Here is a 25215-nt window from a genome sequence, read left to right on the forward strand (position 1 = left end):
CTCCTTCAGGGTGACGAGGCATGTCGTAAGTGTGAAGCCTTAAAGCACTGGTTCTGGCTGGAATGGAGCACCAGGTTCATAGTCACGTTCGGATCTCTTCTGCGAGCCTGTAGGCCTCTCCCAACTACAAACAAAATATGATTTGATGCGACACCAAATTGATGTTACTGCGGTGCCCTTCAGTCCCATGGCACGGAGGTTCTCGGCAGGCCTACCGCAGCCATTGGCCACAACAGCTGCACCTCACTAGGAGGCATAGTCTGTGTTCCGGTGTACGATGCCATGGGGCCTACCACAGCCATTGGCTACAACAGCTGCACCTCACTCTGAGGCATAGTCTGTGTGCTGGCGTACAATACCATGGCATCGTACACCAGCACACAGGACTATGCCTCTTAGTGAGGTGCTGCTGTTGGATGCCACGGCATCAACTACAGAAGCCATGACGACTTTGATTAGCACAGTTGGAGGAGCTAACCCTTGGTTCACCTTTCCCGGGACACCCTGGTTTTTCTCTTGCCTACAATGCCTGCATTAAAGAAACGGGAAGAGCGAATAGCACCTGTGGCTCATTTAACGAACCCATCGATGCCTCTTGTGCTGCTTCGAGAGCAGTCGTTTATCAATGCATGACTATCACCTTGCTCTGAGCTGGACACATAACTATAGGATTCCATAATTTATCCCCCAATTTTTTTTTTTCACCATGGCATAGATAGCAGAAAATGACCATATTATGGAGATGCCTTTCTCTCCCCCTCGCTTCCAAAAAAATTCTGGGTACAACCCTGGTAGCCTATCTTGAAGAAAGCGCCTGATAGCATTTCAGATTCTTAAAACAGTAGCTCTCTGAAAATGTAATTATCAGGTACATACCAAGACAAACTCATTATAGCGAAACAGAACGTGTGAGAAAACATTCATTTCTTTTCTCAGTGGTAACCTCTGGCATTTTTCCTCACTACAACTGAATGCAATTTATTTCAGGATGACATCACAGCAGAGCCTGAGGGAGCCCCAAGTCTGTCTTGTGATTCGGCACAGGGTGTAGAAGCATCGCCAAAGCCAGCATGTGAACCGACCCATGTTACAAATAAATCGATTCAAGTGCGACTACAAACCCGCCATGAAGGAACGCACGCCAATGAAAAAAAGATTCTGTCAACCCACGCTACGCAAACAGAACCTCAAGGTTATTGTTCAGGTATGTCTCCGTATTTGCTATAACCTAAATATATTGTCTGGGTTTCACCTTAAGGGCTAAGGAGGTGTTACAAGCTGCCACTCTAGCGTCGCCAGCGCGAAGTCGGCGACGGGAATGACAGCAGGTTGGTTCGTTCCGTACGCAAGCAGAGACAGTGAAGAGATCAGAGACGTGAGAAAACAAAACAAATTTTACTCTAGTGTAATGGCAGCACACGGGATCTAATACAACACTTCTATACAACTAACAAAATACAACGACACTTGCTACAATTAAAGAAATATATAACAGAAACAATAAATCAGCTTACGAGAGAGAACTATTACAAACTACACAAACTAACAAGAATAGAATGACGGAGGAGAAAGTTCGAAGATATGAACAGGTGAAGGCATACGTGTGATGACCGGCAGCGTTGTGTCCCCGACGATCGGATGCGAGAAGTCGAAGTGAGTTCTGGCACGACTGCGATGTCGGTGGTGTTGCAACGCTGGTGGCTCCGGGAGGCTAGTGCTTGCAGGTGACTTCGAGCAGGTTGAGCTAACTCGAGGCGAAGTCCCGATGTCTACGTTGCAGACGTTAATATCGCGTCACAGCTAGACGAACGGCTAAGTTTAGGTGGCCAGCCGATACAGAGCCACACTAAAAACTTCTAGAAGAGATGCTTGTTGATCTGGTTCTACACCATGTTGGTCAGCGACTAGTCTGCCTAGCAGGGCAAAATCCTGCGCTTAAATCCCCCTCGTGTCTCCTCGCTCTCTTCCTGGGGGGACAAGAGACCTCTACCTGGGTCCAATCATGCACGTTTAATTGATGGGAAACTCCGCCCCAAAAATATTTTGACCCCACCCCTTTTTAATTGGGAGAGGGCCCGCAACTAGCGAGAGTGACAACCTGTCGGGTTGTTGTCATACGGCTTGGCCCCCAGAGCGTTTCCCACGCTTTTTTCCGTGGGAACGGTCAACCACTTAGCTCTCAGCCGTGGCGTCTCGTAGTCTAATCCTTTTTCGGGGTATACCGTGGCCTTCTACGACCTTGCAGACGCCGCCACAGTTACAAAAGGATTCACCGTCGGCGGCGACGTTCTAAGAAGAGCACCCCATTCTGCTCTTCTCGGCTCCCTTTCAGCGCCGCCGTTTCTCCCGGTCAGTCGGGGAGTACGGCGCCAGTTAATTGCCGTGACGCGGTGTCGCCAAAAATAGCCGTCCGTGACAGGAGGGAATGCTGTGGCTACAACTAGGAATGTTACGCGAAGTAAGGTTAGCAGTTCACAGCTCTATGATCCAACTAGGCACCATTCTGCAGATTGTTGAGGTAAAGAAATATGCTCGCTTCAGTACAAAGTAATTGATGAGAGCACAGCAAGTATGGTGGTTACAAAGTTTTGAGCTGTCTATTTATTTCTTTTGAGACAGCACGCAACTTCGCCTGTTTAACCAAAGTTTACTGTTGATGCACTAGCAATTCACCCTTGTCTGGCGCCCGTTCATGTGTTATCACATTATGGACATAGCCGGCGCATTTGATCGCTGCTTGAGCAGTAAGTTTTGCAACTCTCACACTTTTACACTAAGACATAGAGCACGTGATGTGCTGGACGACTATATCTACTCAGACTTGTATGCAATCTAACTGCAATAGAGGTCATGCCTGCCGAGCTAGTGTGCGTGCCAGCGATTGCAGCTTTACTGGCTAAGGGAAAACGCACGAGGCTCGCAATGGCATGAGACACGGCCCCGCGTCGGCTCCGTGAAAGGACCACTTTTTCACGCGCAAAGGACAACAGCCAGCTGATAAAGTGCTGTGTGTGGTTGCGGACGTGCTCAGGATCCTGTGGCTACCATTCTGAAAACTGTAAGTAGATTTTAAAGGATTTTATTGCGCCTTCGGTGTTCGGCTACGTTGTGCGTCTCGCCAACTCCACCGTTAGGCCTAGCGCCGAGGCGGTTGGATCGGCGTTCGAGGGTCCAGGCGTCGGCTCGTAGAGCATCTGCGGAGGCACTTTGACGGTGGAAGTGACTGTTAATGGTAGAGATGCCGATCAAGAAGAATTGGAAAGCTCGGACTGGGTGACGAAAGTGTCGAAACGTGTGGCGGAGCTCCAGGAGAGTCAACAACGGGGACGCGATGGCGCCACCAGGGCGGCGTCTACCAGCAGTGGATGCGGAATAGAAGGCAGGACGATGCCGGCCGGCTTCAATGGCGACAAGCATGGTGTAAGCGGGAGACCCTTATATAAAGCTGCGTGAAAAAAAGCTCGTGGAGCGGTCAGTAGCGTCGCATCTACCGCGTATTCCGAACGCGAATCACAAGGTTATTATCAGGCCCAAAGAAGGACTGACGCTCACCAGACAATCGGCACCTGTGATTGGTGGAGCAGTAAGGATGGCAGCAGGCATTCCATGGCAGAAAGGTCGGGAGGAGGACAGGATCGTTGTCAACGACAAGCAAGGAACATTGATATACAGCACGCCCAGGGAGGATGATGCCAAGAAAATGTTGGACCTGAAAACCATAAAGCTCGACGGCAAGGAGTACGAGGTGAAGACATACATGGCTGCGCCTGAAAGCTGTGGCAAAGGAGTGGTACGTGGACTTGATATCAGACTCTCTGAGAGAGAATCGGAACTGGCTTTCTCACACGAAGAGAATCGTCCTATTCTTGGTGTGCGAAGGATGGGTAACTCCACTTCGGTAATCATCACCTTTGTTGACGACTACATGCCGAGATGGATGATCTGCTTTGGGACGCCGATAAATGTTTTCTCTACAAGAGATATGAAGTGTGTTACAAGTGTGGTGAGCTGGGACATCGATCCGACGTATGTGACAGCCCGCACGAAAAATGCAGAGGTTGTGGGGTGGCCTCCCCACCCAAGGACCATGAATGTACGCTGAGGTGCCGTCTGTGTGGCAAGGAGCACGTGACCGGAGACAAAAGGTGCAAAGAAATTTTTCGGACACCTTATATAGTGAAGAAGCGACAGTGGGAAATGAAGCTTGAAGAAGCGCGGGAGCAAGAAGAACGACGCCAGGCCGAAGAGGGCACGCAGCGGCACAGCAGGACAGACGGGGTTCAAGATCGTTCGAGGCGCAAATCCAAGCATCGAAGTAGATCGAGAGGGCGCTCGGAATCCTTCCCTCGATTGCCACCGCAGGAGAAGCCGGGAGTTTCTCACAAGGCATCCCATGATGGTGGTTGTGCCCAGGAGAAGTCAAAATCCACAGGACCACAGGTGGTTTGGGTAACTAAGGTCTCCCAGGGTGCTAATACAGAGATGATTAATGCTCTTAAAGAGCAAAACAGGATATTACAGGAGCAAAATGCGGAATTACGCAAACAGCTTGATGAGATTAAGGCTCATCTAACCAGTAAACCAGAGAAGGCGCTGGAAACACCCCAGGTAGCAAACCAACCGCCTTTAGAGAAGAAGAGGGCTAAAGAAACCGAAATTGAAGAAAATCACGGAGCGAGAATTGAAGCGCTTGAGGTGGAAACAAAGTCATTACAAGGTATGCTCCAAGCTGTACTAGAACAGATGAAACAAGTAGGCAACGCTATTGAGCAAATTAAGGCTGAATTCCCTAGCAGAGACCGACAGATAGAATGGCTATGCCAAGCGCTGAAGCTAAACCAAGATGGCTCTGCACCCTTACAGTAATACGATTTGGCAGTGGAACTGTAGGGGTTTCTCGCGCAAACGTGCGGTTTTACAATCTTTTCTTATCAACGCCGATCGACCGGAGGTTATTGCGATCCAGGAGTGTGGGAAAAATGCAAAATTAGCAGGTTACAAATCTTTTGCTGGGTCGGGTAATGATACCCAAGTTACGACCTTTGTAAAGAGAAACTTTACGACATTGCAGCACGAGACGGGGAACTCGCAGATCGATCATGTTTTAGTCGTACTCGTGCCTCGCAAGCGCAAAGACAAGAGTCTTTTTATCCTGAATGTGTATAGTTCCCCCAGGCAGCGCAAAATCAACTTTGGTGATCTTTTTACGAAAACAAAGGTTATTTCAGCAAACAGTCTACTATTGATTTTGGGCGATTTTAATGCGCATCATACGGCATGGGATTATAAATTCACCCAGGTTAAGGGCAGATATTTGTGGAACGAAATTCAACAACATGAGCTTATACTTATAACAGACCCAATGCAGCCAACAAGGAAAGGAAATAGCGTATCTCAAGACACGACGCCAGATCTTACCCTGGTCAGCAGTGCCACCGCCGCCACGTGGTGCAATACCGGCGAAGACCTAGGTAGTGATCATAGAATTTTAGAGATTATCGTTGCCAATGGCCCGCTGGTGATCAATAAGAGAAAGGTTAAAACTACAGATTGGGTGATCTTTAGAAATATCAGGTCAGAACAAGACCCCATAAATGATATTAACGATTGGAGTAAAGGGGGGATCCAGTCAGTTCAGCACGCTACCGAAGAGATTGACGCTGGCGATGAGGAAGTTGTTGATAGACATCTTGTAAGCTTGTGGAAGAAAAAGAAAAACCTAGAGCGAAAAATCATTCAGAAAAGAGGAGACAGGAACCTCCGAAAAAAAGTTGCTGCACTGAATAGAGAGATCGAAGATTATGCATTGGAACTTACCAAACAAATGTAGGGTAGTATCTGTGATCAGATGGATAGAGAGATTGGCAGTGCTAAAACATGGCAGGTACTACGGCATCTATTAGACCCAGAGAAAACCAAGGCGGAGGCCCGACAGCAACTTCAAAAGCTTGTGTATAAATTATTAACGGAGGTTAGGGATCGATACCTCTGCTGCGCAGAATCTCAAAAGCTCCCTGACTACGCTGGTTCAGACAACCCGGACCTAGACAGCCCCATCACGGTTGGAGAAGTCAGGGCTGAAATTAACCGACTTAAAACAAAAACGGCTGCCGGTCCGGACAAAATCAACAACAGAATGCTCAGGAATCTTGACGGCGGCTCTATTCGTCAACTTTCAGCTTATATGCAAGAATGCTGGGACAAGGGAGAAATACCGCAAGCTTGGAAAACGGCCAATGTAGTCTTCATTCCTAAGCCAGGGAAAAAGCTCAGTCTTGAACATCTCAGACCCATTTCCATCACATCTTGCGTAGGAAAATTGATGGAGCACGTCATCCAAACAAGACTGACTAGGTTCATGGAAGATAAAAACCTGTACCCTGATACTATGATAGACTTCAGATCCCACCTATCGACGTGCAATATTATGCTACAGCTAAAGGAGGAGATAATAGACAAAAAGACTGTTGACACCAAAGTAATTGTGGGTCTGGACGTCTCCAAGGCGTTTAACAATGTCAAACATGAAGCCTTACTTAAGAACCTTAGTGCGCTAAACGTAGGCGTCAAGACATACAACTACATGAGGGGCTTTCTCTCAAATCGTACAGCCACTATCAACATGGGAGGGCAGTCGCTCGAAAACATTAAATTGGGGGAATAAAGGGACACCACAAGGGTCTGTACTCTCTCCGACTCTTTTTAATATAGCGATAATTGGACTTCCTGAAAAGTTGGAAGGAATCGAAAATCTGCATCGCACAATATACGCAGACGATGTGACGCTGTGGATAAACAGGGGTAGTGACGGACATATTAAAAGCGCACTTCAGGCGGCTATAGATACCATCGAACAATATCTCGAACCACTAGGGTTAAAATGCTCGGCAGAAAAATCAGAGGCTCTTTTTTTACCATTGCAAAAAAGGAAAACAAACAATCCCCTCGGAAGAGGATGTGACATCGCTTTGCGAGTGAATGGTAATGCTATTCCAACCGTAGATAGTATTAGAATTCTAGGGATGCGCATACAAGCAAATGTAAAAAACACTGAAACTATCCGGAGACTCGAAGCTAGTGCGAACCAGACGTGCCGCCTGCTTAAGCGCATTTCTAACAAGAATGCGGGGATGAAAGAAGCCAATCTTTTAAGATTAGTTCAAGCTTTCGTGATAAGCCGTGTACTATACGTTGCCCCTTATCTTAAATTAAGTAGAGCAGAAAAAGATAAAATTGAAGCCATTATAAGGAAAGGCATCAAGACTGTGCTAGGGCTTCCCCCGAACACCTCTACGGTTGAACTTCTTGGGCTGGGTGTCTCCAACACTTTAGATGAACTAATAGAAGCCGCCATGATGTCACAGCACCAAAGACTTCTGAGTAGTAGAACCAGGAGGAAAATCATGGAGTGCTTGGGGTTCGAGCCCACGGAGTGTTCCAGACAGACTGCTAGCATACCTAAATCAACTAGGGCAAGACTGAAAATTATACCGCTGCCGAAAAACATGCATCCGGTGTTTCATGAAGGCAGACGCAAAGCTAGAGCTGTAGCCCTGCAGGCGAAACTTGAAGGTCGATCTGGCGTGCTTTACACAGACGCTGCAGAATACGAAAGAAAGGGAGCACACGCAGCAGTAGTGGTTCGCGAGAACGGGGACCTGGTCTCGTGCTGCACTTCTAAGAACACAACCACCACAAAGGCAGAAGAACTTGCGATTGCTTTGGCAATAGCTCAAAAAGGCACACGAGTGATTGTTAGCGACTCTAAGCCAGCCATTAAAAACTACGATATGGGCAGGATTTCGGCTACAGCCGCCAAAATTCTAAGACAAGGACCAGTACCCGCAGAGCTAATCTCACTAGTATGGTCCCCGGCATCAAGGTCTGAAGGGGAATGAGAAGGCGCACGCGATCGCCCGAGGGCTCACTTTCCGGTCGATCGACGCTGACCCGCCGCCTTCACGCGAGCAACCCCTCTCCACAAGAGACGAACTACGAACGTTTCAGGAAATCACCGCTCCACCGTAAGATTTATCCAGAGGCAGCTAAACAGCTGAGCAAAAAGGAGGAAATTCTGTGGCGAAAATTGCAAACCGGGGTGTTTCCAAACCCTCACCTGTACAGTAAATGGCACCCGGAAGTGTTCAGCTCCAGATGTGCGCACTGCGACAGCACTGCGGGTTTAGCGCACATGGTATGGACCTGCCCATTCTACAATGATCCAAGTAGAAACGTAGAATCCTGGGAGGCCTTATTACACAGCCGTGACGCCGAAGAACAGCGTCAAGTCATCGGTCTCGCCCTGACCGCCGCCGAGTCCCAAGGGATTCCGGCTGATGGCTAGGGGAATGATTGGGGGCAGATGCCGAAGCCTCCTCCCCCGTCATTCTAGATTGGTGCAATAAACGTTATTTCTCTCTCTCTCTGGCTAAGTCCACAGCTGCTGCTCGAGCAACACCTCCCCTCCCTAGCCTCGTGTTTTTCATGCTTATGCAAGACAGGCGGTGTTTTTTCTCTGCTTCGATGGCAGGCCTCTCGATTGGAGGATGTTATCTCATGCGCTCTCTGGGCAACGGAGTTGGGCCACCTCGTTTGATCTCAGGATCAGCTGCTTTCGTTGCCCCTGCTTGCCCTCGGGTTGAACATACAATGCGTGGGTGGATGTTATTCGTTTGGATTTTATGCGGGACATGCCATCAATGGCCACAGCAAAAATCAAAAGGTGCCCATATAATTGCTATTGCAATAATAAGGCCATTGCATAATGTGACTTAACAAGTGCTGTGACTTAACAAGTGCCATTGCATAATGTGACTTAACAAAATGTTGCTTAACAAGTGCTGTGAAACCGGGCTACATGTGATCTGAATCTTTTAACTGCTCTAACCTTACTTGAAAAAGCCTTTCTAGCTGTTCCAAGCCCGGTCCGAAATGTTTTTCTCCACGCTCTAAGCTTGCTACGAAAGGTACTTTTGGCTGCTTTCAGGACTGCTCCCAAACTCATTTACCCTGTTCTACCCCTGATATGCATTAAAGAGACACTAAAGTCTAGTAACAATTTACATCTGAGTGAGGGTTCAATGTATGACAATGTCTAAAATGACAATATTATCAACAGCAGTGCCTTACTTATCGAGAAATTAAGGTAAATGCACAAGAATGCATGTACCGCAGTAGGACATCCTCTAAAATGATCCCAATGATGTCAGACGAACCCCCTACAATTCAACACTAATAATCGATATAGCTGCACTGAATAAAGAACCTTCTGTGCATTAAGAAGCGTAATAAACTGCTGCTTGTTCATTTCTGTTTGATTCATGGAATAAATAACCGCCGGACGTTACTAAGAGGAATGGTGCGAGGGTTTAAAAAAATTCAATTTTCGCGTGGTTAAACTGGACAGGTCGTGGCATCTAGCGGGGCCCGGTTGAACCAATCAAGCCTGACAAAGAGAGAATGACAAAGAAGGAAAATAACTTTTTTGTCATTTTGCTTCATTTTTCACTGAACCATTTGACAAATTGTAGCTAGTTTTTCAGGAGCCCAAAGGACTGATTTAAACCCATACCCGTCATTAACTTTGCTCAAACTATGCAACAGTTTATCTACATACGGTAGTCTTGCTACCGATTCGTAGTTTTCTTGTCTTAACTTTTCTGTCTTGATAGCGTCCCGATTTTCCACGACATTGATTAGTGTTTCTGTACACGTAGCTAACGTATGTGTAGGGTGCTCAGCACTTCCCAGCCCCCTTGTCTGCACTGTGAAGCTATGCTTCATAGCACAGATACAAAATTAGTGGGCAGAAGACTTGGTTACGGCTGATTTTAAGGTTAAGTAAGCAGTTTAATTTTTCACAAACTTTGAATGATTCGTAGAAAAAGGTAGGACGAGTTTTGAGCTGCCTAAAGGTTATGGCAGCATACCATGGTTAGCCTCAAACAATAGGCTAATTGAAGAAATGTAAATATTTTTCATTTATCAGATGATTCTCGAACAACTTTTAATATGTCAGTTGCCCTCCTGTTATAGCTGCAATGTGGAAAAAGTTGTAACAGAGTCTAGTGCGCAACCGATCAGTAGTCACCATCATCACCCTCAAGATCTGTGAGCCGTCAATCGACCACAGTTATAAGCCGTAACCTTTGTTTTCTACATGGATCGGATTATCCCTCTCAGCAATGTTTCTGCATTATTTGTTACTGCTAGTGTACCTAAGAAAAGTGTTTGTTGACCTAGCCTGTTGCCTTATTCGACAAACCAGTTGCACCTGCAATTAATTGCATTTTCGTACGAAGAAGTCGAACATGCGCGGTACGACTGTGTGCAGCTGGATCCGGAGCTAGGCTTCTGCGCCAACCGTGCACAGAGTCTTCTACACATACACGAACAAAGATCAGTTTTGGTAAGCGTAGCTTGAAGGCATAGATCAACCTGCGATCACTAGTGAGCTCACTGGAACCTTATATAATCACAGTGGGATAGCCTTGTGAGAGGAGAATTGAATGTAGCTTCTCGCAACTACAAAAGTGATATGAAATCAAGTAGTTGCACTCTACCCCCGTGCCGCAATATGTCTACAGATTATTAGGCGACGACATGTAAATAAGACAAAAATCAATGACAATAAAAAAATGATGTTTGATAAGTTCACACAAAACCATCTAGTCATTTGCTGTTGGTGAGAGATAAAATGATTACAAATTGAAGCAGCTGCACGGAATGCATTCATACTCACACTAAAAAAGACCATATACATCTGTGGAAAGAGCATATCTTGAACATTACTGACAATTTTCCCAAATACAAAGTGCGAGCACAGCAGTACCTGTTTTGCCATATGACTCAAATCAAATCAAGTTTTGTTACTTCATAATAAGATGTGCAAAAAAGTATATACAGAAGGAGGTTCTGTAGTATACACTGAAATGGGACCTCCAATGAAATGTATACGTGAGTATTTGATTGGCAACAACAGTGCGAAAGTAAGAGAATACAAGGTTAAAAAAATGAAATACAGATACAAATAAATGATGGTGCTCTCATCAACTATATGCAATTGGAAATATAAACTGTAAAATATATTTATATATATATATATATGTATAGATAGCATGACATCAAAAGGGAAAAAAAGCAAGAGACTGAAAGGAGAATGACATAGAGAGGGAGAAACTGGTTAAGCATAAGAGTGAGCGTTGCATAACAAAAACTTCTTCAATTCATGGCAAAAGTTATGTGTTTTTTGAATTTTTATTAAAAATGCCAATGTATTCCATAATGATTTGGCCACAAAATGAACTGTCTGTTTGCCATAATTAGTTCGTATTTTGGGCAGAATGAAGTTGTTATGCTGCACAAAACAAGTTGGGTTAGACTATATGCATATTGAGGCATAAAATTCAGGCTTAAAAAATTTGAGCATATTGAGGCTTAGTTACAGAGCACAATTCTAAATTTTTTTTTTATTTCAGTAGCACCAGGTGCGGTTCAATTTATATTTTGATTTTTCATAATGCAATCAATATTTGTAATTTAATTTATTGTTTATTTTAACTGACCATGAAAAGAAAAAAACGATGTGTGTGTGCCAGGTATTCCATGACTGCGGAAGCTCCTTTCCAAAAGCAACTAAAATTTAACTGTAGGAGAGGTCCCACCCGCAGAGTAAGCACAGTGGTGTTGAAGGACAGCACTAGCACAGCAATGAATCTAAGCGGCAACTTCACGAAGTGCCGAATCGGCCAATTCTGTTTTTAGTGTCCGCACTTAAGCGAGCATTGAAACGAACTACAAAATGTCACGAAAGTAGCACGAGCTGTACACTGTGGAATATGTAATATAAGGAAAGATACGAGTCAAAACCTGCATCTTTTTCCAAAATTACATATTTAGCATTTTTATTTGCTTTCACTAGATTAATTTCTCTAATTTAAGACAAGAAAAATACTGAAAAATGTAAATAATTTCAGTTGGTTAAAATCGGTTATAGAGAGCAGAAGGTGGCTACTAAAAACAAAAGAGAGCTCAATGTCTAGAGTCCCCTGGAAATCGTCAGCTGGCTGCTTGCAAGTTGCAAGTTTGCATGAGGAGTTCACCAAGGCCACATGCTCAAAATAATTACGATTATCAAGCACTCATAATGTAAGCTATCATCTTTAAAAACATATTTTTTCTTTATAGATGAGTTTTAACTTCTACAGTTAATGTGGCGTAATGAGCCAATAATGGCTCGGAACAATAAAATATTAGTGACATAAAAGGTTTGTCCAAAATGAACTATACTTTACTCATTGTCATGGCACAAAACTAAAACTGTGCAACGTACTATAAAACTATTTACTTATTTGAAATCAGCATAAAAGCCTATATATACAACAAAAGTATCATCAGATCTTTTATCACTATCCAAAACATTGTTCCCAATTAATCCAACCAGCACCAGTAATTTGCTTTGCCATAATTACCAACCGTCTCAGTCACCCAGTGCAACAAAGTAAGTGATGCCCAATCATGTCTACCAAGAACTTGTAATAGATGGAACTCCCTGCTTGCATCATCAACAAGCAATACTGACTGACACATGCTTAGTTGAAGAATTCTGAGTTCTGGAGATTTCTACGAGAGAGCAGGTGGCTGGGGCACTTTTCCTCTACTATTTTATTTCACAAGAACAAAAAAAAAAAGAAACACCGCGGAAAAAAGATTGTGGGGGGTGGGTGGATGGTCTTGAATGGAGTTATGAGTGTAAACATTAGCATTACAATCTCGTGATAGCTTATAAATCATGCAGGTGGGGTGTCCTGACTATAGAATCTCAGTGATATTGTAACGGGTGCAATAAATGGCACGTCCTCTTTTGTGAGTCTTGTTAGAGGTTTGGCAATTTTCGCAAAACTTTTTACAGACCGCTTATAATAAGCACATAAACCCAAAAATCGGCGTACCTCCTTCTTGTCTTTTGGCTTGGAAAACAGCCCCACGGCCACAGTCTTCTGCGGGTCCGGGCCAACACGTTGAGCGCTGATTACATGACCGAGGAAATGAAGCTTCTCGAATCTAAACTAGCATTTTTCTGGTTTAATCGTCAAGCCGGCTGACTGGATAGCCTGAAGTACCGAACGTAGTCGCTCTACATGCTGTTCAAACGTTGCTGAAAACACCACAACATCGTCCAGGTAGACTAAGCACGACTGCCATTTGAGGCCTGAAAGGATGCTGTCCATCATGCGCTGGAATGTTGCAGGCGCACAACACTGGCTGAATGGGAGTGCTTTAAACTCATATAGACTATCCGGGGTTACGAAAGCAGTCTTTTCATGGTCCCTTTCGTCCACTTATATTTGCCAATAACCGCTTTTTAAATCCAATGAAGAGAAATACCTTGCGTTCCGTAGCCGATCCAACGTATCATCAATACACGGCAAAGGGTAGACATCCCGCTTGGTCACGCTGTTCAGCTTTCTGTAATCAACGCAGAATCTCAGCGTGTTGTCCTTTTTCCTCACAAGGACTACAGGCGACGCCCACGAACTATTAGATGGCTGTATGACATCATCCTCCAGCATCTCTTTCACTTGGCTCTTTATGATCTCACGTTCCTTTGGTGATACTCTGTACGGATTTTGGTGTACCGGCCTTGTAGCTTCGTCTGTTACTATTCGGTGTTTAACAACCTGGGTCCGTCGTACTTTTGACGAGGTAGAAAAACATCCGGTGAAGTCTCTTAGGAGGTCTTAAATGATTTTCTTCTCGGCTGGGGATAGATTTTGGCTGATTGCAACTCTTGCCACGACATCGGGCGCAGGTTCCGAAGTAGGTGGCCCTGACACCAGACCACATAAGTCCGTCACTGTTTGAAAACCGTGCAGGAAGGCGATAGCAGTGTCCTTTGCAACGTGCTAAATTTCGTTTCCGAAATTCGTGAGCAATACATCGGCACATCCACCACGTAATTGAATAATGCCTCGAGCTACACAAATGCCTTTCTTGAGCAGTAGTTCAATGTTTGCATCCGCTATACCTTCAGAACCAAAGAATGCTTCATTTCTTACACCGACTATTATGCTGCATCGTGGCGGCACGGTAACATCACAATCTATAACACGTAATGCAGTGTATTCTGGCTCATTTGTGTCTATGGCCAGTTTGGTCGAAAAAGAGACACTCAAATTTTGCAGGTCGATTACAGCTCCGTTTGCTAGCAGAAAATCCATTCCGAGTATTAAATCTCTAGAGCATTCCGGAAGTACGACAAAGTCAGCAACGTAAGTAGCGCCTTGAATTTCGATTCGTGCGGTACATCTTCCCACAGGTGTGATGAGATGACCCCCAGCCGTGCGTATCTGGGGTCCACTCCAAGGCGTCAGGACTTTAAGTCCTTTGAGGCAGCGTAACTGACAACCGAATAATCAGCACCTGTGTCAACTAAAAGGGTAAATTCACACCCGTCTACGGTAACGCATAAGTCTGAAGAAATTTTGTCTTTACCTAACCTAGTTGTAGTGTTCCGCTCGTCGTTGTTGCACTGGGACCTTGACGGAGGATCTTCAGTTGGTCGGACATCAGCGGCCTTGCCTCCATAGGTCGCTGGCTTCAGTTTTCCTGATGAGGACTGCTTGAACGATGGTGTGTTGAGATTGAAGGTGGAGAAAGTGAACTAAATCGTCGAGGGCTTGGCGATCGATAGCGAGCAGGCACTGGCGATCTAGGCTGATGCTGGAAACCGGCAATTGGAAACAGATGGCCGGACAAGTAATCTTCAATTTCAACGGGTCTTTCGCCATTTCGGGGACATGGCGTGTTTGGAGAAAACCCATGGAGACCAACTCTTCGATATGGGCACATTCTGTACAGGTGTCCAGCTTCGCCGCAGTGAAAACAGAGAGAGAGAGAGAGAATAAACTTTATTGGGTTCCAGCATGCGGGATTCCCTCCGGCCGCGCAGGGCGTGGGGTTCCCCCTATCTCACGTTACACTAGAAGTCCTAATGTCACGCGGGCCTAGACCTCAAGGCCTTCGTGCCCCGGCGCCGCTCGGGTTACTGAGGGTGTCCCCCTTTCGCCTTTGCAGCGCCAGTGCGACCTCGAGCTGCCGGACGGCCCTTCGCTGGTCTTCTGGGTCCGTAGACCCCACACGCTGTTCTACTTGCGGCGGTAACACCGGACCGTCCGCGCTGTCTGCGTCACATCCCCAGAGTATGTGAGCAAAACAGAGAGGCGTCCTGTTGGGTGTGCGCTACACATCGCTTTTTCGTGGCCTCGAGTTAGCTGGGTAGCTTGAGCCACGCGAAGCCGGTCGGTAGCCACTGGGAGCTGCAAACGAAGCAGTATGCACGGCGGGCTGGCGTACGGCATCGGCGTAAGTCAGTACGGGGCGTTCCTGCAATTGCTGTTCAAGTCGAACAAGTTGCGCCTCGGGTTCGGTTTGAAGAATGGCGTGGCGAACTTCATCTCTGATCATGGTAGTCAGAGACGAAACTGGTGTTTCATCTTGTCGGGGCAACAGCTTCTGGAGCTCTTCCTTCACAATGGATCGCACCATTTCCCTCAATGCTTCGCTGCTGCTTCCCAGGTTTGCTGAGAGGACATCCGCAGGAACACTACTTGTGTCATGATTGTAGTGACGGGAGCGCTGCTGCAATGCCCGCTCTATGGAGGTGGCTTTGTTGCGGAATTCAGCAACTGTACGAGGTGGGTTGCGTACCAAATTTGCAAATTACTTTTGTTTGACATCTCGCATCAAGTGATGCAGCTTTTCTCTTCGTTCATGTTCGTGTCAGCGCGCTTAAAAAGGCTGGACATGTCCTCAATATACATGCCAACGCTTTCGTTCGTGCGCTGGTTTCTGGACTGTAGAGCGTTCTCCGCCTTCTCCCGACGATCGGTGCTGGCATATGTAGCTACTATTTGTCGTCGGAATTCTTCCCATGTCGGTATGAACACTTCGTGGTTTTCATACCACGTCCTCGCTGCATCCTTCAATGCGAAGTACACGCGACGCAGTTTTCTTGCTTCATCCCAGCCATTGGTTTTCGCAACCCGCTCGAAGTGTTCTAACCAATCCTCCACATCCTCGAACGTGTCGCCGTGGTAGGGCTCGGGCAAGCACGGTGGGGACAGAATAAGTTCCGATGATGTCACCTGGTAAGCCATCGTTCCGTTGTCTGTGGACGCTGCTTGTGTTGCTGGAGCACTGGGGAGGGGTGCAAATTCAGGCGGCTCTCCTTGGAGGCGGAGGCTTGAACACTGGTGTACCGGAGTCAGTTCGCCAGGTTCCAATCGTTGAGGATCGGGGCTTCGCTCTCTTGCGCCAAGAGGGCTTCCAATCATACCCAGCACCTCCACCAGAATGTAACGGATGCAAGAGAGGAAAAGTAAAAAACTAGTCTATTATGGGCGAACTTCTGCCCTGAAAATTATGTGCAAAAAGATGGAAGAGTCCGCTAGAGCGTTCCAAAACAAACTGTTCATCTGCCCATTCTTCTTCGCAGCTCCAACCCACACTGGCTCGTGCCTGTGAACAAGAGGCATGAGTTGTGCGGCCCCAAGCAAGAGTGCGCACAAGACTGTGGACTGTGATTCTTCATAATGTCGGATATTGTAAACAGTCTCTGTGGCAATATGTACTAATTTTAGGCAGGATCGAAAATAATATTGCGTTAAAGGGCCAGTCAATAGGCTTCGACTTTTTTTTCTTTAAACCGCCCAGAGAAGCTTTGCAATCGGTAGAGCACACCGTGGCGATCATGTTTTCTGAATATTACAGCGCTGTGCTCAGTGCAAAGCCTCCATTTCAAGCACAGTGTAGGAATATTTAGGTGTTTACACTGCGCGCGGCGGCGCGGCCAGATCTTGTTCGACAATCCATGCGCTACGCTCGAACGCCGGCAGACAGCGCCGCGCCACGGGGGCCTCTCTGGTCAAAACATTGCGGTTGCCGAAGTGTAGATGTTGCAAGATCGTTCGATGTAGCGCTGTGTAAATTAAGTTTTTTTTTTTTTATTGCAGCAAGGCGCACGACGATTGAAACGGCTGTCGACACCAAATCATTTTCGGTTACTGCCATTTTTACTTGCTGAAACTGGTGTTCCAGTTTCAGCAAGTAAAAAGTAAAAATGTCCCTGGCATTCTTCCTGTCAAGCACGTCGTTTACGCTGATATTGGCGCTGCTGAGCGGTTGTCTATCTCAGATATGCCCGCGCAGATATCATATACTTACGCGACTGTAAATTGGGATTGGCAGATGTCAGTTGAGAATAATTGAAGTCGGCCTGTTAAAGCAGCTTGGTGGGCCTTAAAATTCCCCACTGAATATTATAGGGTGGGGCAAATTATACAACTTTACCAACATATTTTGTGGAACGAAACGTACAGCGGGTGGAAACTGGTTCTGAGATGGCAGACTAAAACTAATTGCTCTGCTGCCTTGACATGCGGCAAATAGTGTGTTTGTGTAATTGCTTCTTTAGACCGCATCGGTTGCCTAAATTATTTCTGAATAAATTTTGAACTTAGGCTAGTTGGTTCTTCTGCACATTTTGAGGGAAAACCACACGTAGACGAGGACAATTGAAGGAAACCACTAGAAGTTGTTTTTGTGTTTTTATTTCTTCGTCCTTGTCTATGAGCAGTTTTTCATCAAAATGTGCAGGGGTCTCCATTATTTCATTTGTGGATTTTGTGGCTATCAGACTCTTGATCCCAACATGTTTTACTGATCAGGGAGCTTAACTGGGGCACACAAGCGTAACACCGACCGCACCATCAGCGAAGGAATGCAAAAGCTGCCCATGTCCCGTGTAGTGTGCAGGATCTCATGTGGTCCTTCAGGGTGTGAAACAAAATTTTTAGATAATGAAATAATAACATTTAGGACAAAAAACAAGAAATTGTATTTTTGTTCTACTGAAGCCAAAATAGGCAGTTGGTGTAACAGACACATTTATCACTATAAATCACCGTCGTCAGAGACTAGAGAAAACATAACAGACAATGTAATGCAAGTTCAAGAGACCAGAGTAGACACTTTGCCCGCAAGTCTTAACAAAATGCACAAGTCACCTTTCTGAGCGACAGCGGTTGCTGCAGGCCGCTTGCTTCGCTGCTGGGCCCACGGGTCTGCAGACTTTCGTTTTCTAGGGGGCTTTCTTGAAGTTGTCTGCTTTGTTAAATATTTGGAGCATCCCGGAAAAATGCTATGTACAGCATTCGCCGATAGCACCGGTCTCTTCTTGGGTACATTTAAAAGCAGCTGGCCATCGAACTCAGCGTAGTACGATTTCAATAGCTCCTGCTCAGGAAACTGCTTCACACAGACACAGTCGCTCGGTTGCAATATCCTATCTGCTCTAGGTATGGCCCGGCGCCAATGTTCAAGGCGAGCAGGCTCCGATGAAGCTTTGAGAAGCGGCACATGATCAACGCACCTTTGGTAGCCCGATCTGCAGTTGGGTACGAAGCACTTCTTACCCATTACTGCGTCCTAGTCAACCTCTGAGCCAGGCTGGGTTTTGCAAGCGTGCCACTTTAACACCGTGCACTGCAACAACAAACGCATCACAGCCACCAAGAACACAGGCCACAACATTCACGCACTACGTCGGCTCGCTCTACCACGTGAGCTTGTATAACGATCATTGCGGCTGCTCCCAAACCACGACACAAAAGGCCACGCACGGCGCCGGCCGCCCAGCTGAAACATAAACGTCTAGTCCTTGTTGTGCACACTGCAGCAGAAAACACCGAAAAAGAGCTTTAACTGCACGGAAAGGCAAGCGCGGCGCATAACCACCGTAGCAGCGCACGCCACTCTGCAAGCGATTGCCGCCCCTTATTCGCAGCACCCCGCACCGCTGCGAACAGCGCATGTACTAAAAGAACGAACAAGATCTGGCCACGTTCTCTGCCGCGGCGCCCGGTTAGTGTCCACACCTAAATATTCCTACACCGTGATTTCGAGAAACGATTACCGCGCTCCTTTCTTATGCCTGACCGATCCTCCTGTTACATCATCATCATCAGCCTGACTACGTCCACTGCAGGACAAAGGCCTCTCCCATGTTCCGCCAGTTAACCCGGTCCTGTGCTTGCTGCTGCCAATTTATACCGGCAAATTTCTTAATCTCATCTGCCCACCTAACCTTCTGTCTCCCCCTAACTCACTTGCCTTCTCTGGAAATCCAGTCAGTTACCCTTAATGACCAGCGGTTATCCTGTCTACGCACTACATGTCCGGCCGATGTCCATTTTCTCTTCTTTATTTAAACTACGATATCCTTAACCCCCGTTTGTTGCCTAATGCACTCTGCTCTCTTCTTGTCTCTTAAGGTTACACATACCATTTTTCTTTCCATTGCTCGCTGCATCGCCATCAATTTAAGCTGAACCCTCACATACTTATACAACCCTCTTTTCACATACAGTGCTGCAAAGCCGCCGATCGGCGACTAGACGTAGTACGCAACTCGTTGATTCGTCTAAACCAGTCATGACACTGAGCTGCGCCTTCTCCTCCATGGGAGGGCAAAAGGCGGTGAGGCTGCTGTAAAATTTGAAACTAGCTGAAACCGGTGTTGTAACCCCTGCAACTTCCTTAATATAGCATGTATTAGGAAAATTTTTGTGGCAGCATGTTTGCAAAGCAAAAGTGGGCATATTTCTTTTTATAACATTTTTCGGGCCTCGGGGTCGTTTACTGACCCCTCAAGAGACGGCGCAGCTGGCTGCTGCAGAAGCGCGCATCAAAGCTTTACTTGAGGCCAAATGAAAGCTGGGCTCAAAAGCGCTCCGCTGTTGTTATAAGCAAAGAGCAACATGAATACTGCATTACTTTGTGCCTTTTTTTTTTTGCACTTTCATCACCTTTAAACTTCAGGTGCATTAATCGCATTACAGTGACTGTGGTTTTGCTCTCGGCGATTGCGGCAAACGGTAGTTCTATTGCGAAACCACGTGCTAATAAAAATAAGTTACTTGCTGCTATCTATTACAGCATCTGTTGTGGTCTTGCTTGCAGCAGTTGTGGAAAGAAATGTCGTTTTGATTTGATTGATTTGTGGGGTTTAGCGTCCCAAAACCACCATATGATTATGAGAGACGCTGTAGTGGAGGGCTCCGGAAATTTCGACCACCTGGGGTTCTTTAACGTGCACCCAAATCTGAGCACTCGGGCCTACTTTCTGCCTCCATCGGAAATGCAGCCACTGCAGCCGAGATTAGATCCCGCGACCTGCGGGTCAGCAGCCAAGTACCTTAGCCACTAGACCACCGCGGCGGGGAAAAAATGTCTTTTTGACTGGGTGTGTTAGGTATGTTGGTGCTCTAGGCCATTGCTCGATGATTTCATACGAAAGTTTGTACTACCTGGTGATGCGCCAAAGTGGTCAGAAGATTCCAATTTTTACACCATTGAACCCTGTGGAATTTAGCTGGGAAACTTTGCAAGTTCTTATTACAGAAATTATACTGTCTGTTTTCTTCGATGCCTCCTAAGTCGTTCGAATTATAATTTGATAGTCCAATAGTTTTGGAAAAAGCCTAGATTGGATCAGATTGAATTTTTGTCAGTGTGGCGAGATCACACAGAAATTTTCATTTTGGGAAATTTTTTAGCCAATTCAAATGTGAAAAAACAGTCGGAATCCGGGAAGTTTGGCAGGTATTCCAACTCCATTCAAGATCCTTTAAACAATGGTATTTTGCTGGTTGCCCTCACCTTATAAAAGTTGAATTATTGTTCTCTATCTGCTTTATTATGTTGTTAGTATTATTAATCTTTACAGCTCTATCATTAGTACAAGTATATGGAATGTGCTTTGTGTTCCTTGTGTTGTTGTTTTATCGTGCATTGTCATTCCCCTATGTATGTACATTGTGGCCTGAAAGGAAAAATTTTTTTTTAAAATTGCACAGTCTCTCGCTAAAGGGAACCACGTGCGGGCATTAACGCTTACACTGGTGGCGATGTTGACATTGGCGCTCATCGCAGCGTTGCGCAGGAAAGAAACCTGGGGAGGCACAAATCATGCAGTGATAGCCTGGTGTTTCCTACTGGAATATGTCAATCTGTGCTAATGGGCAATGAAAGACAGAATACTCCAATTGGGCCCAGAGACTTGCAGTCCACTTTTAGTTAATGCAGACGCTGCGAATTTTTATTGTGCAACAACGCACAGGGAAAGTCTCCTAGTGGCACTACCTTGGAGGTCAACATTCAGTGCCTATGTATACGAGGTGGCCAGTGAACGGTTGTGCAGACGTTGCCTGCTCCGGCATTGCGAGGTGAGAGAGGGGGAGTTCAGAAGAAGGTGGGGGAACGGACACGTGCAGAGGGGGTGTAAACGCCGTGGGGAGGAATGCCTAGAGGAGAGATATAGGGGAGCAAGCGAAGGTTAGCAGATGCTCTTTGCATCGGCATTGTGAGAAAGGGGGAGCGCATGCGCAGTAAGGGTAGTCACGCCGCACACCGTATTGAGCTCAACCCTAAGCTGTTTCGCATATGACAAATAAACGGCTACAATACAAGCATCGCAGAGTACGAGAACGCACACAAAGAGCAGTGTGGCACAGAACATTGATATCTGGAACTGTTTTCTCCTGTGATGCAATGACATCATTGCCATCTTGACGTGTACAGCAGTAACATAAATGCAACACAGAAGGATAGCCACTTGTTTTGCTTCAGCTAATTCACACACTTAGCTCGTTGGACTGCTTAAAATACGACTGAGCAGGTTAGGAAGGCAGAAACGCAATACAGGATGGAAGAGTTGTTCAGCCAACTTGGCTTCAGATGTTCGGCTGAGCTATGCCTCCAGAATAGATTGCATTACATTTATTTTCGTCCTTCATTAAGAGGTAAAGAAGATGTACCTATGAGGAGAGGGTGAAGGTGACTAGAGAGGAGGGGAGCAAATGCAAAGCTATAGCTGAAGTGAAGCAGGGGGTGTGCATAGTTTGAGAGAACAAGTGTTTGACTGGCTGTTCCACAAAAAGAAGTCAACCAATGGTGGTGGTAGTGGTAGGCAGAAAATAGAAAAAAGGCAATTATTTCTGCAACCCAGTAGGGAGCATGGCGCAGCGCATTGAGGGCGAGGCGCAGAGAAAAAACATAAAAGCACATAAAAATGGGATGTGATCAAACACTGTAAAATGTAAATGATGGTTTGTAAGTCACTTTGTATTCCCTGGTATCATTATGCTTTCACTAAAGTAGTACTGAGACGTTAGTAAAACATGTCTAAACTGTGGCAGTTCCTTCTGTAAAGCACATTAACATGCTTTGTAATTCAGACCACTAAAGACCTTGATGCTATTACAACCATTATAAATGTATTTTTTTAACATGAAGGTGTTTTATGCAGGGTCCACCACTGCTCCCACTGACGTATTTTTACCATGGATATGACACTGTAAAATATATATATTAACAAATTCGAAACAAAAATTTGAGGAGGAAATGTTCCGTCACGTGGCAACGAACCAGTGAAACTCTCACTCCGCAGTGCACGGTGCAAACCACTAGGTCACATAGCATATGTTTTCCAGCTTGTTAGCGGGGAACAATTTATATACACCATGTACCGTTCACAATCCTCAACAACTTTAGCATGTTTTCATCATCTGTAGCAAGATGGTGTGAGGGGCGTGCGCGCTCTGAAGGTCGTTGTCTTGTGACAACCAGTGCGTTGAGATGCGCGTGCATCTTCACGTGGCGTAGTCCGAGTGCATATAGATGTCCTCTGACGTGGTCTCTCACTCTCGCGCGCACTCATCTCGGGATTTAGATGCTTTTTACTTCTTGTGCTTCCACCGCTACTTTGCTTTGAAGTTATAGTGGGTAGCAAGAACACGAAGGTCACTTCACTTGCCGGCTTTTACAAAAAAGGAGCGCTCCTCACACACAAAGAAGTAAGAGTTGTGGCTGGTGTTCTGCGTATACTTGTGCATTCGATTGGTGCATCTTGCTGTTTGAGCAGCGTGCTTTAAAGAGACCCTAAAATGGTTTTCTGAAGTTTTTGTCAGCGTTAGGCTTGAGTATCATCAAATTATTCACACCAAAAATTTAGTTACACACAGTGTACCAAGGTCGTTATGGCCATTATTTTATACCCTCCTTCTCACCTTTGCATCGCCTCCTCAACTCATAAGAGACACTGGCATCGCTAGCGATTGTAAAACTCTCATGATAACACTCAACGATTTCAGCTTCGACCCATCTAGACCTTTGAGATTGCACGCTGAGAGGTTGCATGCATTCTTGGAGGCCATTACAGTGCGCCCGGCAGCACGAACACCATCTGGCAACAGAGACAAAGGTCACAGAGTGGTTGCTATCTGCTCCAACAGGATTCTACTTCTGCACATTTCATAGCCAATCAAATCAGCAGCCCGGAAACGTCGCATTACCAGAGCATGTTGCTCTATAAATAGATGATTGCAAAATGCGTTTGACTTAGTTCTAGCAATCTATAACGATTCACAGCTTTAAATTATTGTAATAAATTACACAGTTTATGCCGAGAGCTCAAATCGGTCTATGACTTGGTCTTTTGGCCTGTCGTGTTTGTACAAGGTTGTCAAAACTGTTTCAGGGTCTCTTTATGTGTCGCGCTGTGACAGTTATTTGTCCGCACTCATCCTTTGTATGCTGATTACATGCGTGCTTTATGCTTGAGGCGTGCCCTGCAACTTTCGAGCTCCTTGCCGTTCTTCAAGTGACAATGCTATTGGTTGCTGTAGCATTTGTTCCTTCACCCTTGTGGAGAGACAATTCACAATAAATGCTCAACTACTGCTGCCAAGACACATTTCACTTAAGTGTTATGCCGATTCCTAAAAAGAGGGATCAGGCACTTCTTTTTTCTTTCCCAGTTTGCTGCACATCAGCTTATTTCCACCATATTTTCTCTATTAAGCTTGGGTCTTGAAATATGAAATAATTTTTTCACCTGTGAAGTGTTCTTTTAATATTCATTTGGGAACAAAAGCACAGTAAGTAATGTAATGGGTTCATTTTTATTGGTGCACACTGAAAAACTTTTGCCCATTTCATATAGCATTGGTATCGCATATAAATCAGATTCCATTATTTTGGCAACAGATGTTTCTAGATGGTGAGCCTATAATTCATCGGCAACAAAATGAAAATATTTGTGAGACTTGCTGTCGGTGCCCTGTTGCCATAGTAGTAGGTTTGAGTAAAACAAGGTGATCATCTACTTCTCTGAGATGTGCACCAACCTTTGTGTATTGCTTGCTGCTGTAGTCTAGTTATGAAACATGATGTGCATTGCCTTTGTGGGCTCTGATATGGCTTTGCAGGCTCCTTGTCTTTTGCGTCCTTGGAGCTGTCTTCACTGGCGTCTGTGCGAGGCCGACTTCATTCGTGCCAGCAGTGCTCCTATGTGACCCTGGACAAGTCAACTATGAACAGACACCTTCGGAAACACATGGGCCAGCCCTCCTCACAGTGCCAGTTGTGTCCAGCTGCATTCTCTCGCATTTCAAAGCTGGTGGCTCACATGTGCACCCACACAGGAGAGCGACCCTTCTCCTCTGTGCACTGCAATGCATCCTTTTCGATGAAATGCCAACTCATTAAGCAAAAAAAGGCACTCACGGGAGAGCGGCACTTCTGCTGTATTTATTGCAAAGTCTCCTTTACGATTAAAGGTCATCTCATTGAGCACATGCGCACTCACACTGAAAAGCGGCTCTTTTCTTGTGTTCACTGCAATTCATCCTTTTCGAAAAAAGGCCACTTTATCGAGCACATGCGCACTCACACAGGAGAGCGTCCCTTCTCCTGTGTCCACTGCGATGCGTCCTTTGTGAAGAAAAACAACCTTGTGAGACACATCCGCATGCACACAGGAGAGAAGCCATTTTCCTGCGTCCATTGCAATGCATCCTTTTCCATAAAAGGCAACCTAAAACAGCATGTGCGCACTCACGCAGGAGAACGCCCGTTCTCCTGTGTCCGCTGCAATGCGTCCTTAGTGAAGAAAAACAACCTCGTAAGACACTTCCGCAAGCACACTGGAGAGCGGCCCTTTTCTTGCGTCCACTGCAATACCTCCTTTGTGGAGAAAAAGAGTCTCATGAGACACATTCGATTGAACAAAGGAGAGGGTCCTTTTTTCTGTGTCCACTGCAATGCATCTTTTTTGGCGAAATGCAAACTCACTAAGCACATCCAAATCCACACAGG

The 25215-nt window shown here is 45.9% G+C and overlaps 1 long non-coding RNA gene across 1 annotated transcript; it reads left to right on the forward strand.

Moving 5' to 3' along the window:
- Window positions 1–993: 993 nt before the first annotated feature.
- On the forward strand, window positions 994–24714 carry LOC142803449 (uncharacterized). The gene is made up of 2 exons (XR_012894124.1): window positions 994–1204; window positions 24327–24714. It is a non-coding gene; the product is annotated as an uncharacterized LOC142803449 (long non-coding RNA).
- Window positions 24715–25215: the final 501 nt, after the last annotated feature.

Source organism: Rhipicephalus microplus, chromosome 3 (genome assembly GCF_043290135.1).
Source record: "Rhipicephalus microplus isolate Deutch F79 chromosome 3, USDA_Rmic, whole genome shotgun sequence".
NCBI classification, from domain to species: domain Eukaryota; kingdom Metazoa; phylum Arthropoda; class Arachnida; order Ixodida; family Ixodidae; genus Rhipicephalus; species Rhipicephalus microplus.